The sequence below is a fragment of the Cibotium barometz genome, chromosome 25 (genome assembly GCF_041138505.1).
Source record: "Cibotium barometz isolate CiBa-2024 chromosome 25, ASM4113850v1, whole genome shotgun sequence".
NCBI lineage: Eukaryota > Viridiplantae > Streptophyta > Polypodiopsida > Cyatheales > Cibotiaceae > Cibotium > Cibotium barometz.
In genome coordinates, this window is record NC_141070.1 from 4,317,145 (window position 1) to 4,334,015 (window position 16,871).

The following is a 16,871-nucleotide window of genomic DNA, read 5'->3' on the forward strand; positions in this document are numbered from 1 at the left end:
GTAACCTCGATTTAGTGACCAACCTTGAATGAAATGTCCGGGTGGAATCCGTTCACCATGCGATAAGGGGAAAGCAATGACGTCGGAATGCACCTATCGCATCGTGGATGGTATGGCCTTGAATGGCTCGCAGCGTGGACGCACCGTGGATGGTATGGAAAGTGAGAAAATTTCAAGCGATTATCCTCAATAATGCAATTACGCCTGATGACCCTGATTCGCCACTTCCACAAGTTGTTGCTGGCACTAGTGCATTAAAGAAGAGAAAAAAGATGCCGTTTCATTCCCCTATTAGGCATTTCAGCTTTAAATAAGGAGTCCCTGAGAAGGGAAGCAAGGGCAAGGCAAAGAGGAAGCTTCCATTTGTTGCAGGCACGCAAGGGCAAGGACAAGGTAGGCAAGGTGCCAACAAAGGAGACAAAGGAGGAGGCCAAGGTGCCGAAGGCTGAGTCAAAGGAGGAGGCCAAGGCTGAGTTAAAGGAGGAGGCCAAGGCTGAGGCTACAGAGCCCGAAACCGCTTAGAGGCATTTTGTATGTCCAGAGACAATGTTGTAAAGATTCTGTATTTTTATTGAGCTCGGCTCATTTTGTATAAACATTCTATATTTTTATTGAGCCCTACTCATTATTGTATTTTGTGAGTATTGTGCTTTGCCATAATAAAATAGATTGTTGAGAATTTTTATTCTATAACTGATCTTTGGTTAAAACTGAATTTTAAAGACGTTTGCTTCAAAACTTTAAAGACGTTTGCTTCAAAATCGTTATGTGAGTACTTTGTAGAGTAGACACATGTCCATGTAGAAATTTTTCATCACATTGGTCATTGCTAAGATACAACAGTTCTGTACAAGTCTTACAATGACTTCTATTGGGCGTAAGACCATCGATTTAAGACCTTTCTAATTCTGCACGACAAATTTTTCCTCCGTCTTCTTCTCTGGGTTGTTCATCTGAAGAATTCTTTGATGCACCTCTTTGGCTTCATCTATCAGTTTGTCTACATCTTCAAGGTCTTTTTTTAAGCTTTCAGATATTTGGATAGGTTGGTCCTCTGTATCCTTAACAGAGGAATAGGAGTCATCATCTCAAAAGAAACAGCTAAAATAGCTGGCCTAGCAACCTTGCTAGGAATAGTCCTCTCATTAGAAGAATTTGCATCCATGGGTGGCTTTTGTATAGAGCTTATAAGTTGTAAGATATTATATTCTCAATTTCCTTATGGACTGGTCTTTATATATTATTTTGGATGGACTCCGAAACCATCGACATAAAAAAACCATGTGCTGTAAATCTATGTGCCACTAAACCATTTTGGAATAGGAACCCTAGCTACACTGAGTTGACCATTATTGTGCACATACAAGATAGCTTTAGAGTAAATTTATTGAGTTATAACTTTAATATAAAAATCTAAATTCATAGCTGTTACAAGACAAAAATTCATTGCTCAGTACACTTTTTTGAGGGCAAGGACTTTACAGAGATCTACCAAGGTCTTTAGCTCTAGTCGTTTTCAAATCTTCCTATTGTTCACCTTGAATTGTGCTCTGCTAATATCCTCACCTTCCACGATATTGAGGTGCTCTCTAATATTTAGGAGACTCCAATGTCTACTTGCACCTACAACTTCCACTGCACCACTGGGCAACCAAACGCATATATCAAGAGGCAAAGCAACTTGTTCATCTGCTTGCGTTGGGACCCAACAACTATTCTTTTTCATCCACCGCTCATAATAGAAGCGTATGTGTAGTGTGGCATGAACTTTGAGATACCAAAATGAGACACTAGATTCTACTATATTGTACTTGAATGTGTCATCCTTATGTATCCCTTCTATAGTCCTCCACTAGTCTCCAAGCAAGGCTACCATGTCATCACCTAATACCTTCTTGCACACAAACATGGTAGGTGTTTGTGAGAAACAAAATTGATTGAACATCTTGGCAAAAAGATGTATTGGGCATACCCAACTAAGACTCACAGATCGAGAGGGCTTTGCAAACTTCAAAGACCCTTGTATATCATAAAGCATCTTTGATTTCATGACCATTACAGTCCATGCATCTGGAATTGGCCATTCTATAGAAGATAAGGGTGGAGATGTGATTATCTGTAGCTTACCAAACCCACCGTCCTGCTTTGGCACCAAATAGGAGTGCCAGTAAAAGAAGACCTTTTTCTTAAGAAGTTCTGCACTTGTTTTACAAGAAAACATTACTTGACCAATGTCTGCATGTAATGCTTGAAATGTTTCGGTAAGGCTTTCCAATGGCTGCTCCTCTAGCATGTTTGAAGGAAAAATATCTACAAACAAGAAATAAGTTGACTTAGATTGAAACATCTCTGTCAGAAAATCTCACATGCCCCTTTCTACCTGCGATACTTACAATTGTATGAAAATCGAGTTTGTTGGTGAAGATGGATATCTCATGCTGTGTAAACATGTTGTACCGTGGCCACTAGTTTTCCATTGCTTGCCTTCTTGAAGCCTTGTAAACAACCATTCCAATGGTGCTCCAATACATTTCGCCGTCGAACTCGGTGAGGCCCGATTGCAGCAGGCTGTAGATAACCCAAGCGCTCTTACGAAATGCCTCTCCCACCCAAGCACCATCATCATCCTTCTTGTTGTGCAAGGATATCTCCTCAATCTCGTCTTTTGGTCTTCTTGGTGCGGCCATATCTTCTTGGAAGCTAGAGTAGAAAGGTTATGTTTAAAAGAAAGAGATGTGCAGACTAGGGTTTTATGGGAGCCTTGAAGATGAAAGAGATGGAGCTCCAAGAAGGGAGGGAGATTCAGATGGAGGAGAAAGTATAGGGTGGTTTTGGGCTTTGATGGTTTCATTAGGGTTGGGCAAATGAGATAGAGATGGAAGAGAAAGGGAGGAAGAGTTTAATTTGGACGTTCAAGAGGGAAAGTGGACTTGAAGATGAAATTTTTGATTACAATGAAATTTGAGATGGGTTTTTGGGGAAAAATGTGAGTTTTGGGGGGATCTCGAAAATTTTAAAATTTTAAGGATTTTTTGAGCCACGAAAATGGTGGGACCATACCTACCCTAAACCCCCTACTTTTTTAAAGGGACAAGTGTAATTATTAGTATTGAAAGCCTAGTCTCCCTCCTCAAAGGAGACCAAATGTGCACAATTCTCTATTCCTATTGGTCCGTTGCTAATTACTTTCATTAGTAAAAGGCCCAAAATATGTCCAAATTCCCCCTAATGTCCTAACCGACTTTACTAAGGGCATAGGGATACTATGAAGGGAACATGAAAATTTGGGTACCTAAACAACAAAAGAGTTCCCAGACTCCCTATCCGGATATTCATGCAAACTTAAAACTAGTCACACCACTTACACACCCAATATGAAATTGCCTATTTCACAGATTCAGTCTTTTTCACAGATTCAGCTGTCTTTAAAACAATCATTTAATGAAATCATAGTGTCACTAATCATAATCCTCTAAAATCTCCGGTTGAATTCTTATTTCCAATCATTCCTTCATCGGTGTTCCTATGGCATCATTGGCAACCAGAATGCTCACCACCTGTCCACTCACGGGCCTTTTTGATGGTTCCTAGCTCATATTACTCGGCAATATATTCACATATCAAAATGGAATCTCTGTTGAAGATTAGCAAGATCCACCAAACAGATCCATATAAAAGAACCATGGACTCATCCGTTGAGGACCAGCAAGGTCAATCAACCAGATCCATGCCCGAATTTAGAAAACAACTCTTACTCCTTATTCCAATATCTTCCACGATGCACGTGTGGGTATCTTCGGTGACCCAGAGCCCGAGCACCGTATGGTCAGCACCCTCTAGGATCCTTCGCCCAGGTGACCTAGCGCTTCACTCATAGGCCGCTTCCTTAGTCCCTCATCCACCATATAGAAAGCTCACCATTTGAAACAAACCGAGGCTGGTCAAGACCTTGGCCGACCTTGCTACGTGAGACGTCCTCCATTGTCTCTCCGTCAGCTGTTGCAACTTATCAGATTAGGTCTCCACGACCTCATTCACAAGACGGTCAAAATGCTTCCCTAGCATTCTTGACATAAAACACTCATTTAAAAACAAGTCATAAATACAATTTCTAAAATGAACTCTGGTCTTTCCACATTGTTCCACATTAATCCATATTATTTAAATCACATCCATTTCATAAGAATTCCCATTCTCATCTGATCACATCATTTTCATCTCATCACATCTTTCCTCATTTATCCTTATCAGATCTCATCCACTCGCATCTACCCATCTCCATATCTCATCACATCACATTCATTCACATCTCATCCATTCAGATCCCAATTCCCATCACATTCACTTAAATCCATCACATTCATTCTCATCACCATCCTATCACATACGTAACATCACATCACATCTATCCACATCATATCTCATTCATACACATCCATCCAACCGTTCACGTGTACGACTACCCACATCTATTCATACATTCATATCTATCACTTCACATCCACATATATTCATGTCACATCACATCTCTTTACATCACATTCTTTCACATACACATCCACACATACACATCCACATCACATTCTTTCACATACACATCCACATCCATTCTTTCACATACATCCACATCCATTCTTCACATACATAACCACATCCATTCTTCACTTACATAACCACATCCATTCTTCACTTATACATTCACATCCATTTTCATCACATATCATTCATTTACATCCTGATTCACATGACATCACATCTCATCCATTCATTCACACCTATCTGATTCTCATCACATCTCATCCATTCATTCACACCTATCTGATTCTCATCACATCTCATTACATCTATTCACCTCATTTCTCATCACCTCTATTCACATCACATCAATCCATCCATTCATTCACATCTATCTGATTCACATCGATTCACATCACATCTCATCACATCTATCCATCCATTCATTCACATCTATCTGATTCACATCACATCTCATCGCATCAATCCATCCATTCATTCACATCTATCTAATTCGCATCACATCTATTCACCTCACATCTCATTACCTCTATTCACATCATATCCATCCATCCATTCATTCACACCTATCTGATTCACATCATATCTATTCACCTCACATCTCATCACCTCTATTCACATCACATCTCATCACCTCTATTCACATCACATCCATCCTTCCATTCATTCACATGTATCTGATTCACATCACATCTATTCACCTCACATCTCATTACCTCTATTCACATCACATCCATCCATCCATTCATTCACACCTATCTAATTCTCATCACATCTTATTACATCTATTCATAGAATTTAAAATCCCCCAAAAATGAGTAAATGCTCACATAAGATGAAGAGTTGACTAAGGGGACAAGGTTTATTAGTTAAAAAAAAAGAGATATTCAGAGGAAATGATGCATTTTTGACACCTCAGTGTGGGGATCTCCCCTCATGAAGGAGGCACCTATTTCACATGTGTGGAGGAGTTTGAAACTAAAAAATAATGAGATATTTTCATCTCTCCTCTCTCCTGTTTTTCAACTAGATCCAAAAAGTAAGCTAAATTGACCAAAAAATGGTCAAAAAATTGACCAAACTGATCTGGAAAATTCTAGAATCAGTTTGCTTGGTTAGAGACTCAATTTTTCCTATAAATAGAAGCCTCCCCCTTTGTAAAAGCTTAATGATGTTTTATGCACTGTTACTCTACTCCTACCCAGAGCCATTTACATTGAATTTTCTTGATAATTCAATTGTTTTTGGCTTAATCCTTTCCAAAGCAATTGGTGTGGCCACTCTTGCTTCAAACAAGAGTAGAACCCTCAATCCCTCAAGCCAAAGGAAAGCTTACAACCTCATGTAAGCTAAATTTTTCTTACTTTTTAATTTTAAATCTATGGTTTTCTTGATTTTCTTGTTTATTTAGTTGATTAAAGTAAATTCTAATGCTATGCCTTGATGAAAGACCATCCCCTTCTCTTCTTTACAATTCAGCCTTTCTTTATCCTAAAATGTTTAACAAAAAGATTAATTAAACTTTTCTTATTGTATAACTCTTGTTGGAAATTGAAAATTATGTAGATTAGAGTCCTTTTTATCTAATTGGGGTTAATTTAAATTAAAAATAGAATGTTAAAAATGAGAAATGGTCAACCATACAAAGGAGGTTATGGCAAAATTTTCTAGAATTTTATGGAAAAGAAAGTTTATTTTTATGTTATTCCAAAAGAGTAATTCCCACCATTTGTGCATTCTAAAAGAAATATTCTAATTTGCATAAAAGGATTTTTATAAGTGTTATTCCCACTGAAGTTGATTTTTATGCATAAATAGATGCGTAAAGAATCTTTATATCAAAATTAGAATTCTCTTAAATTTTATGTTTAAATTCTATGAATAAATGTAATAAGATGTGATGAGAATCAGATAGGTGTGAATGAATGGATGGATGGATGTGATGTGAGGTGAATAGATGTGAAGAGATGTGATGTGAATCAGATAGATGTGAATGAATGGATGAACGGATGTGATGTGAATAGAGGTGATGAGATGTGAGGTGAATAGATGTGATGAGATGTGATGTGAATCAGATAGGTGTGAATGATTGGATGGATGGATGTGATGTGAATAGAGGTAATAAGATGTGAGGTGAATAGATGTGATGAGATGTGATGTGAATCAAATAGATGTAAATGAATGGATGGATGGATGCGATGTGAATAGAGGTGATGAGATGTGAGGTGAATAGATGTAATGAGATGTGAGGTGAATAGATGTGATGAGAATCAGATAGGTGTGAATGAATGGATGAGATGTGATGTCATGTAAATCAGGATGTAAATGAATGATATGAATGATATGATATGATGTCATGTAAATCAGGATGTAAATGAATGATATGAATGATGAGATGTGATGTCATGTGAATCAGGATGTAAATGAATAATATGAATGATGAGATGTGATGTCATGTGAATCAGGATGTAAATAAATGATATGTGATGAAAATGGATGTGAATGTATAAGTGAAGAATGGATGTGGTTATGTATGTGAAGAATGGATGTGGATGTATGTGAAAGAATGGATGTGGTTATGTATGTGAAGAATGGATGTGGATGTGTATGTGAAAGAATGTGATGTAATGTAAAGAGATGTGATGTGACATGAATATATGTGGATGTGAAGTGATAGATATAAATGTATGAATAGATGTGGATAGTCATACATGTGAATGGTTGAATGGATGTGTATGAATGATATATAATGTGGATAGATGTGATGTGATGTTATGTATGTGATGTGGATAGATGTGATGTGATGTGATGTTATGTATGTGATGTGAATGAATGTGATGGATTTAAGTGAATGTGATGGGAATTGGGATGTGAATGGATGAGATGTGAATGAATGTGATGTGACGAGATGTGAATGAATGTGATGGATTTAAGTGAATGTGATGGGAATTGGGATGTGAATGGATGAGATGTGAATGAATGTGATGTGACGAGATGTGGAGATGGGTAGATGCGAGTGGATGAGATCTGATAAGGATAAATGAGGAAAGATGTGATGAGATAAAAATGATGTGATCGGATGAGAATGGGAATTCTTATGAAATGGATGTGATTTAAATAATGTGGATTAATGTGGAACAATGTGGAAAGACGAGAGTTCATTTTAGAAACTGTATTTATGACTTGTTTTTAAATAACTGTTTTATGTCAAGAATGCTGGGGAAGCATTTTGACTGTCTTGTGAATGAGGTCGTGGAGACCTAATCTGATAAGTTGCAACAGCTGAGACGGAGAGTCAAGGGAGGACCTCTCGTGTAGCAAGGTCGGCCGAGTCTTAACCAGCCTCGGTTTGATTCAAATGGTGAGCTTCCGGTACGGTGGATGAGGGACCAAGGAAGCGGCCTATGAGTGAAGTGCTAGTAAGTCACCTCCTGCGAAGGATCCTAGAGGGTGCTGACCATACGGTGCTCGGGCTCTGGGTCGCCGAAGATACCCACATGTGCGTCGTGGAAGATATTGGAAAGTAGACAGGTGGTGAGCGTTCTGGTTGCCAATGATGCCATAGGTAAACCGATGAAGGAATGATTGGAAATAAGGATTCAACCGGAGATTTTGGAGGATTATGATCAGTGACACTATGATTTCATTAAATGATTGTTTTAAAGACAGTTGAATCTGTGAAAAAGGCAATTTCATATTGGGTGTGTAAGTGGTGTGACTAGTTTTAAGTTTGCATGAATATCCGGCTAGGGGGTCTAGGAACTCTTTTCCCTGGTACCCGGGACAAAACCTAACCAAATTCCTAATTGGATCCCATCACTACAGTGGTTGGGCAGTTGGCTAACCCATGGGACTGGATAGGCTGGACTGATGGATCCCTAAATTGAGACTTAATTCCGTTATGGTACGATAGATGAAGTAAATCCAGGACAAAAATTATTCTATGGAAAAGAATCAACGGCTCTGCCTCTCAATGAGAAAAAAAGCGTTGGTCTCTATGATCCAAGTGTAATCTTTTCCCTGATCTGATTATGGGACTTACGGGTTCGGTCAGATCAGTTCGGTTAGTTAAGACTTTTGACTACGTTAGAGAAAAATTATCCTAGAGGAATTGCCCGTGCTTTCCGGGCAAGGGAAGTTTTTTCGGGTTCGATTTTGGAAGAACCGATGGATTAGTCTCTCGTCCGGATATCCGTGGGCGAGGCCCCGAGTGAGGGACCCTGCCTCGTGCAAGAAGTGCTACTTCCGCTGTTAGTACCCCTGATTTCGTTGCGCGGAGGGGACATGGATCTTTCAAAGGCTATGTTATCTTGAGGCTTAGGCTATGGTCTCTTGATGTTATCTTGAGGTTAGGTTATGTTATGTTCTCTTGTGTAGATGATCATAACTACTCACCTACCATTTCACACTATAGCTACATGCTATTGGATTGGAGTTATACCTCTTGATAGTATGGGACATCAAGGTAGAGGTATGATGTATTTCATTTATAATTCATGTGTGCATCCCTTGGGCTCGGGGGTGGTTGAGTGGATGAGTTTATGCCTGATTTATGCTGCAAGTTTATGCGTAACAATTATCTAGAGGGATCTTAGGGTTTTAACAGTGGTATCGAAGCAATCTCTAGTTAATTGTTGTTATTTTTTCTTTTTTATTATAAATTTTTTATATTTTTAAAGTAAATTTTAATATTTACTAAATAAAAAATATTATTTTATTGATTTGTGTTGATGATTTGCACGTGGATCGTCGATATGGCGGTTGGAACGCGTGTTACTACTAAATAAAAAATATTATTTTGTTGATTTGTGTTGATGATTTGCACGTGGATCGTCGATATGGCGGTTGGAACGCGTGTTACTACTATTCAATGGACGAATCGACGTTGCCAACTCTCAAATCATTGGCAAGCTATGGACAGTGGGACTTGATAATGGGTATTGCACACACGGGCATGGTGGGGATGTACGTAAGTTGTTGGAGTGAACACGGACATGGTGGGGATGTATGTAAGTTGTTGGAGTAGAGTCATTAGTAAGTTGTAAATTGTAGTGTTTCGTTTTTCATGGTGGGCATTTTTGAAAGATTACTTGGGGCATCGCTTTAACAACACCCCACTCCGGGCCTTAAATTTGAAGCCTAGCCTTGGGCTTTTAAAAAAATCTCTTGAAGCCTTACCCCTTTCATGGGGGCTTCATCTCCAAGCTAAAGACAAAAAAGTTTTTATATATTTTTAAATAGAGTTCCCATTCTATTAAAATTTGACATATAATATGAGAAATTGGATTTGAAAGTGCATCTTCAATAAGAAAATTGAGCAAATAAGGAATATTTATTATATATAAACATACATATATATTAAAACCTTGTCATTTTAGGGGGGCGTCACCCTTGAAACCTTGGTAAAATATTTGGGCTTCATTTCACACCCAAAATGGCCCTTGAATCCCCTCTCTTTCTCAGCCACCCTTTCCCTCTCAGCCGCCCTCTGCTAGCCTGCCTCTCCGTCATCCCTAGTCTACCCGCCCTCTCTCTCTCTCGGCCGCCCTCTCCCTCTTAGTCGCTCTCTGTCCTCTCTACCCACCCGCCCTCTCCTACAGGTCCTCCTCCCCTCCCTCCTCCCGCTCACCTCCGCACAAAACATACCCGCCCTCTCCTACTCTCAGTCGCCCGCTCCTACCCACTTACTCTCCCGCGGCTCCTACCCACCCTCTCCTTCTCTCCTACCTGCTCTCCCGCCCTCTGCATAACCCTGTGTTCTTTTGCACTACCTTTTTTTTCCAAAAATACAAAAAAGCCTTCATTTTTAATAATAATAAAACTTCTTCATTTTTAATGATAAAATCCTAACACCTTTTACAAATGATAATATCAAAGAGAGTAAATAGCATATCAAAATAAAACGCTTAGAAAAGAAAGGGATAAAGGAGGTCTTAGGAGCCACACAATTTTGAAAAGGCATCTTCAAAAATACGACAGAGGCATGGTGTAAACAAGATGAAAAGAGGGGCATTGTGCCATTACGAAGGAGGCCACATACCCATCTCGTCAGGTTTTTTTCTATTTTGTTTATTATGATGTTAAGCTACCATTACCAAATTGAATTAGCAATGAATGAAATCAAGATTTTCTTACTTGTGCAGCTTGCATCTTGCATCTTCTGTGTATCTTGTGTATACGTGTTATGTGCGTCTTGACGATCATGTCTTGGTTGGAAATTCAAGTGTAGATTATTGAATTAGAGTAGAAGAGTGGGATTATTTAGCACTATTAACCCTATGACCGTGCGGCCATAGGTTCTTGACTTGGCTCCAAATGATGTTATGGATGCAATTTTGCAATCCCTCTAGCTCTATTAAACCTATGGCCACAGGGTCATAGGGTCATTAATCTCTCTCAACCTTATCAAAATTGGAATCATCCCCATGGCAAAATTAGGTTATGTTTTCAAATTTACAAGCTCTCTCGCACTATTATTGACTTCTTGCACTCAACGGTCATCCTTGCTCTTCTAGACCATGAATTTCTCTAGCTCTATTAACCCTATGACTACATGGCTATGGGGTTAGCCTTATTCTCAACCAGGTGGATGACTTAATCATACCAATATTTTGACGTGGAAATTTGTCAAACCTTTTTAAGTGACCCCATGGCCAAATGAGGTTATGTTTTAAAATTTGCAAGCTCTCTTGGTCAAAATATTTCTTGAAAATAGAATAAGTAGATAGCTACTTTAAAGTACCTAGATAACAACAAGTAAGTAAATGTGGTTTGTATTGCATTGGCTCGAAGAAACTAATGGATAGAATTTAATGTGATGTGTATTCAGTTATTTGTTTTTTCTCAAGCAAAGCAAAATTGTGATAAGGCTTTCAAGCAACACAAATGCGAAGGTCTTTTTGTGTCTAAGATCTCAATAGCTGGATTGGTTACACAGCTGTAAATTTTAATTTAATTTTTTATATATACAATGCCAATTGGTATGGACATTCTTTGTCATGGACATTTATGGATTTGAATTGTATATTATGCTAGCAAATATTCAACGGCATGTTTAAAGTTGATCTTGAGTTGATTAAGTTTGAATTACATATGTCTTAATTAGTTCATGCACTAATGTGAATACAATATACTAGGCAATGTTATTTTTGTCGTTAGCCAATAATAATTTTGGAGCTTGTGTTCACATTGTTGATTGTGTAAATCATCACTCTCCCTATATTTTTTTGTACATTCATTGTTTTCTCTAAGCAAGAGGTCTAGCTCTATACAAAATAAAAAGTTATTGATTAAAAAAAACTTTTGTTAGTATAAATTTAGAATGAGGAATATAATGTGTTTTGCTAAAAAGTCTAGTTGTGATCCACCTACTATATGTGTAGTAAAGATAAATTCAATAGATTTTAGTGCTAATGAAAGTCTTATATGGCTTAGTATTAAGTTTAACTAGACACCCCATGGCCTCTTGGTCATAGGCTTTGGCTTCATTCTTTACTTGACAAGTCTATGTAAATACACATCCTATGGCCTCCCAATCATAGGCCCCTAGTAACCAATTCTTGTAGACCTTATAATCAAGTCTGAATAGATGACTTATGGCCCCATTGGTCAAATTCCTTGCCCTCATGCTTTACTTAACAAGTTTGTCTGAATAGGCACCCCTCGATCATATGCCTTATTCTCATTCTTTACTTGGCAACAAGTCCATGTGAATAGAAACCCTATGGCCTCATTGGTCACTTGCCTTACTCTCATTATTTACTTGACAAGTCCACATGAATAGACACCTTGACCTCCCGGTCATAGACCTTGTCCTCATTATTTACTTGACAAGTCGAAGTGACCAGACATCTTATGGCCACTCAATCATAGGTATTGGCCTCATGAATTACTTGACAAGTCCAATTGGATATACACCCTATGGCCCCCTTCATCATAAATCTCTTCTAATCAAGATAGGCCTTATAAACAATTGTGACACCCCATGTGAATAGACACGATATGGCCCCTAGTTCACAAGCATTACCCTCATTCTTCACTTAACCAACCCATGTGATGAAGTGTAAATAGACACTTTATGCCCCCTCATTCATGTCTGGGAGGCCTCATAATCAATTCTTGGGGGCCTTGCTATCATGCTTAACTTGTCAAGTCCATGTAATTAGACACCCTATTTTCCCCTCTATTCAAGTCCATTTGAGTAGACACCCTATGGCCCCCGGTCACAGGCCTTACCCTCATTATCTACTTGACAAGTCCAAGTGAATAGACACCCTATGGTCACTTGGTCATAGGCCTTGCCCTCATGCTTTACTTAACAAGCCCAATTGAAAATATCCAACCTATGACTCCCTAGTCACACAGGCCTTGCCCTTCATTGTTTGCTTGAGAGGTCTATTTGAATAGACACCCTATGACCCCCTAGTCAAATGCCTTGCCCTCATTATTTACTTGACAAGTCCAAGTGAAGAGACACCCTATAAGACCATATTAGAAAGTTTGGGAAAATCCCAATTCCCATTTTGCAAGATCAAAAAATGGGGGGGCACGGTAAAACCTTTTAAGATCTTGTCAAAACTCCCTCATGTGACATTGTTTGAAAGCTCTTGAAGAGTAGGTTCTAAATCTGCATTCTCCAACAGCTTTAGAATTGGTATACTCAAGATACACCAAAAAATATATTGAAAAGAAAATTCCCAAAGTGATGGGATTTTCCCAAACTCCCTAATATGGTCTTCTATGGCTGCTCTATCATAGGCCTTGCCATCATGCTTTACTTGACAAGTCCATGTAATTAGACACCCTATTGTCCCCTCTATCATAGGAAATATCATCATTATTTAATTGACAACTCCAAGTGAACAGACACCTATGGCCGCTCGGTCATAGGCCTTGCCCTTACGATTTATGTAATGAGTCCGATTGAATATATACACTGCTTGCCCTCATTATTTACTTAAAAAGTCCATTTGAATAGACACTCCATGACTCCTTAGCTAGAGGTCTTGCCCTCATTATGTACTTGACAAGTACAAGTTTATATAGACACCATATGGCCCCTTTATCATAGGCCTTTCCCTCATTCTATACTTAACAAATTGGTGTGAATAGGCATCCTATGGCCCATTGAGCATTGTCCTTATCCTCATTCTTTACTTGACAAGTCGGTGTGAATAGAGACCCTATGGCCCCTCGGTCATAGGCCTTCTCCTCATTCTTTACGTGACAAGTCCCTGTGAATAGACACCCTATGGCCCCTTGGTCACTTACCTTACCATCATTATTTACTTAACCAGTCTAAGTAAACAAACACCCTACGGTTGTTTGGTCATAGGCCTTACCTTTAGGCTTATAATCAATTCTGAATAGACACCCTATGGCCCCTTGATCATAGGCCTTCTCCCATTCTTTACTTGTCAATTCCATGTGAATAAGCACCATGTGGCCCGTTGGCCAAAGGCCTTGCCCTCATTATTTACTGATAATTCCATGTGCGTAGACACCCTATGGCACCTTCTTCACAAACCGTACCCTCGTTCTTTACTTGACAAGCCCATGTGATCAAGTCTGAATACACACCTTATGCCCCCTCAATCACAGCCCTTGTCTTGATGTCTTACTACCTAACAAGTCCAATTGAATTGTCACCCTGTGCCTCTTGATCATATGCATCTTGTAATCAGGTACTAGAGGCCTTATAAATAAGTTTGAATAGACATCCTATGGACCCTCATTCATAATCCTTATTGTCATGCTTTACTTAACAAGTCCATTTAATTAGACACACTATGGACCCTCCATCATGCGCCTTGTCCATGATTTATTTGATAAGTCCATTTCAATAGACACCCTATGCCCCCTCAATCATAGGCCTCTTTTAGTCAAGTCCTATAGGCCTTTTAATGAAGTATGAATAGACACTGTATGGCCCCTTGGTCATATTCCTCTTGTAATCAAGTCTTATATGGCTTATTATCAAGTTTGAATAGACACCCTATGTCCATGATCTACTTGACAAGTCCATACATGTGAATAGCCCCACTGTATGGCCCTCGGTATAGGCTTTGCCCTCATAGACACTTAATAACCAATTACTGTAGACCTTATAATCAAGTCTGAATAGATGACTTATGGCCCCATTCGTCATAGGCCTTGCCCTCATTCTTTACTTGACAAGTCAGATGGCCCCTTGGTCATAGGCCTTATCCTCATTCTTTACTTGGCAAGTCCATGTGAATAGACACTCTATGGCCCCTTGGTCCTTGGCCTCAATATTTACTTTGACAAGTCTAAGTGAATAGACACCTATGGCCGCTTGGTCATAGGCCTTGTGCCCTCATGATTTACTTGACAAGTACAATTGAATATACACCCTATGGTCCCCTTGGTCATAGTTACTTGTAATCAAGATAGGCCTTATAATTAATTCTGAATAGACACCCTATGGCCCCTTGGTCAATGGGCCTTTCCCCATTTTTTACTTGTCAATTCCACGTGAATAAGCACCCTTGTGCTTGCCTTCGTTCTTTACTTGACAAGTCTATCTTAATACACACCCTATGGCCTCCCGGTCAAATCCCCCCATAACCTATTCATTATAGGCCTTATCATCAAGTTTAAATAAATGACCTATGGTCCCATTGTTCATAGGCCTTGCCCTCATATACTTGATTGACAAATGGGTGTGAATAGGCACCCATCATAGACCTTATCCTACATATTTAATTGACAATTCCAAGTGAAGAGCCACCGTATGGCACCGCAGTCATAAGCCTTATCCTCATTATTTACTTGACAAGTCCAAGTGAACAGACACTCTATGGCCGCTTAGTCACACAGGCCTTGCCCTCATTATTTACTTAACAAGTCCTTGGAATAGACACCCTATGGCCCCTCGATCACAAGCCTCTTGTAATCAAATTCTATATGTTTTATAAATGAAGTTTAAATAAACAATTTATGGCCCCTTGGTCATAGGCATGCTGCTATCAAGTCCATTCCATAAGTTAACTATAAACCATTCTAGTTTTAAGACATTTTTAATGCATTTGCCAAGAAAATGTCTCTACCACCACCAAAGAATAGATCATCCTAGCAAATCACCAGTAGTCTGAATAGATGACTTATGGCCCCATTGGTCATGAGCCTTGCCCTCATGCTTTACTTATCAAGTCGGTGTGAATAGGCATCATAGGGCCCCTTGGTCATATGCCTTATCCTTAATTCTTAACATGATAAGTCCGTGTGAATAGACACCATATGGCTCCATTGGTCACTTTCCTTACCTCATTATTTACTTGATAATTCCAAGTGAACAAACACCCTATGGGTGCTTAGTCATGGGCCTTGTCCTCATGATTTACTTGACAAGTCCAATTGAATATACACCATATGGCCCCCTGGTCATAGGCCTCTTGCAATCAAGTCATAGGTCTTATAATCATAGTACATGTCCCCATTGTTTACTTGACAAGTCCAAGTCAACAGACACCCTATGGCAACTCAGTCATAGGCCTTGCTATCATGCTTTACTTGATAAGTCCATTTAATTAGACACTCTATTGCCCCCTCTATCATAGGACATGCCCTCATTATCTACTTGTGACAAGTCCAAGTAAACTGACACCCTATGGACGCTTGGTCATAGACCTTTCCATCATGCTTTACTTGACAAGTCCATGTGATTAAACACCCTATTTCCCCCTCTATCATAGGGCTTATCCTGAATATTTAATTGACAAGTCCATTTGAGTAGACACCCTATGGCCCCCTGGTCACAGGCCTTACCCTCATTGGTTACTTGATAAGTCCAAGTCAACAGACACCCTATGGCCACTTGTGGTCATAGGCCGCCATCATGCTTTACTTGACAAGTCCATGTAATTAGACACCATATTGCCCCCTCTATCATAGGACATGCCCTCATTATATCTACTCGTGTGACAAGGCCAAGTGAACTGACACCCTATGGACACTGATGAGTCATAGGCCTTGCCATCATGTATTACTTGACAAGTCCATGTGATTAGACACCCTATGGCCCCATTAGTCATAGGCCCTGCCCTCATGCTTTACTTGACAAGTCGGTGTTAATAGGCACCCTATGGCCTCTCGGTCATAGGACTTACCTCATTATTTACTTGACAAGTCCATGTGAATAGACACCCTATGGTTGCTCGGTCATAGGCCTTGTCCTCATTCTTTACTTGACAGTTCCATGTTAATAAGCAACATGTGGCCCTATAATCTAGTGCTGGAGGCCTTATTATCAAGTCCTAGAGGTCTTATAATCAAGTTTGAATAGACATCCTATGGCTCCTAAGTCATGGGCCTTG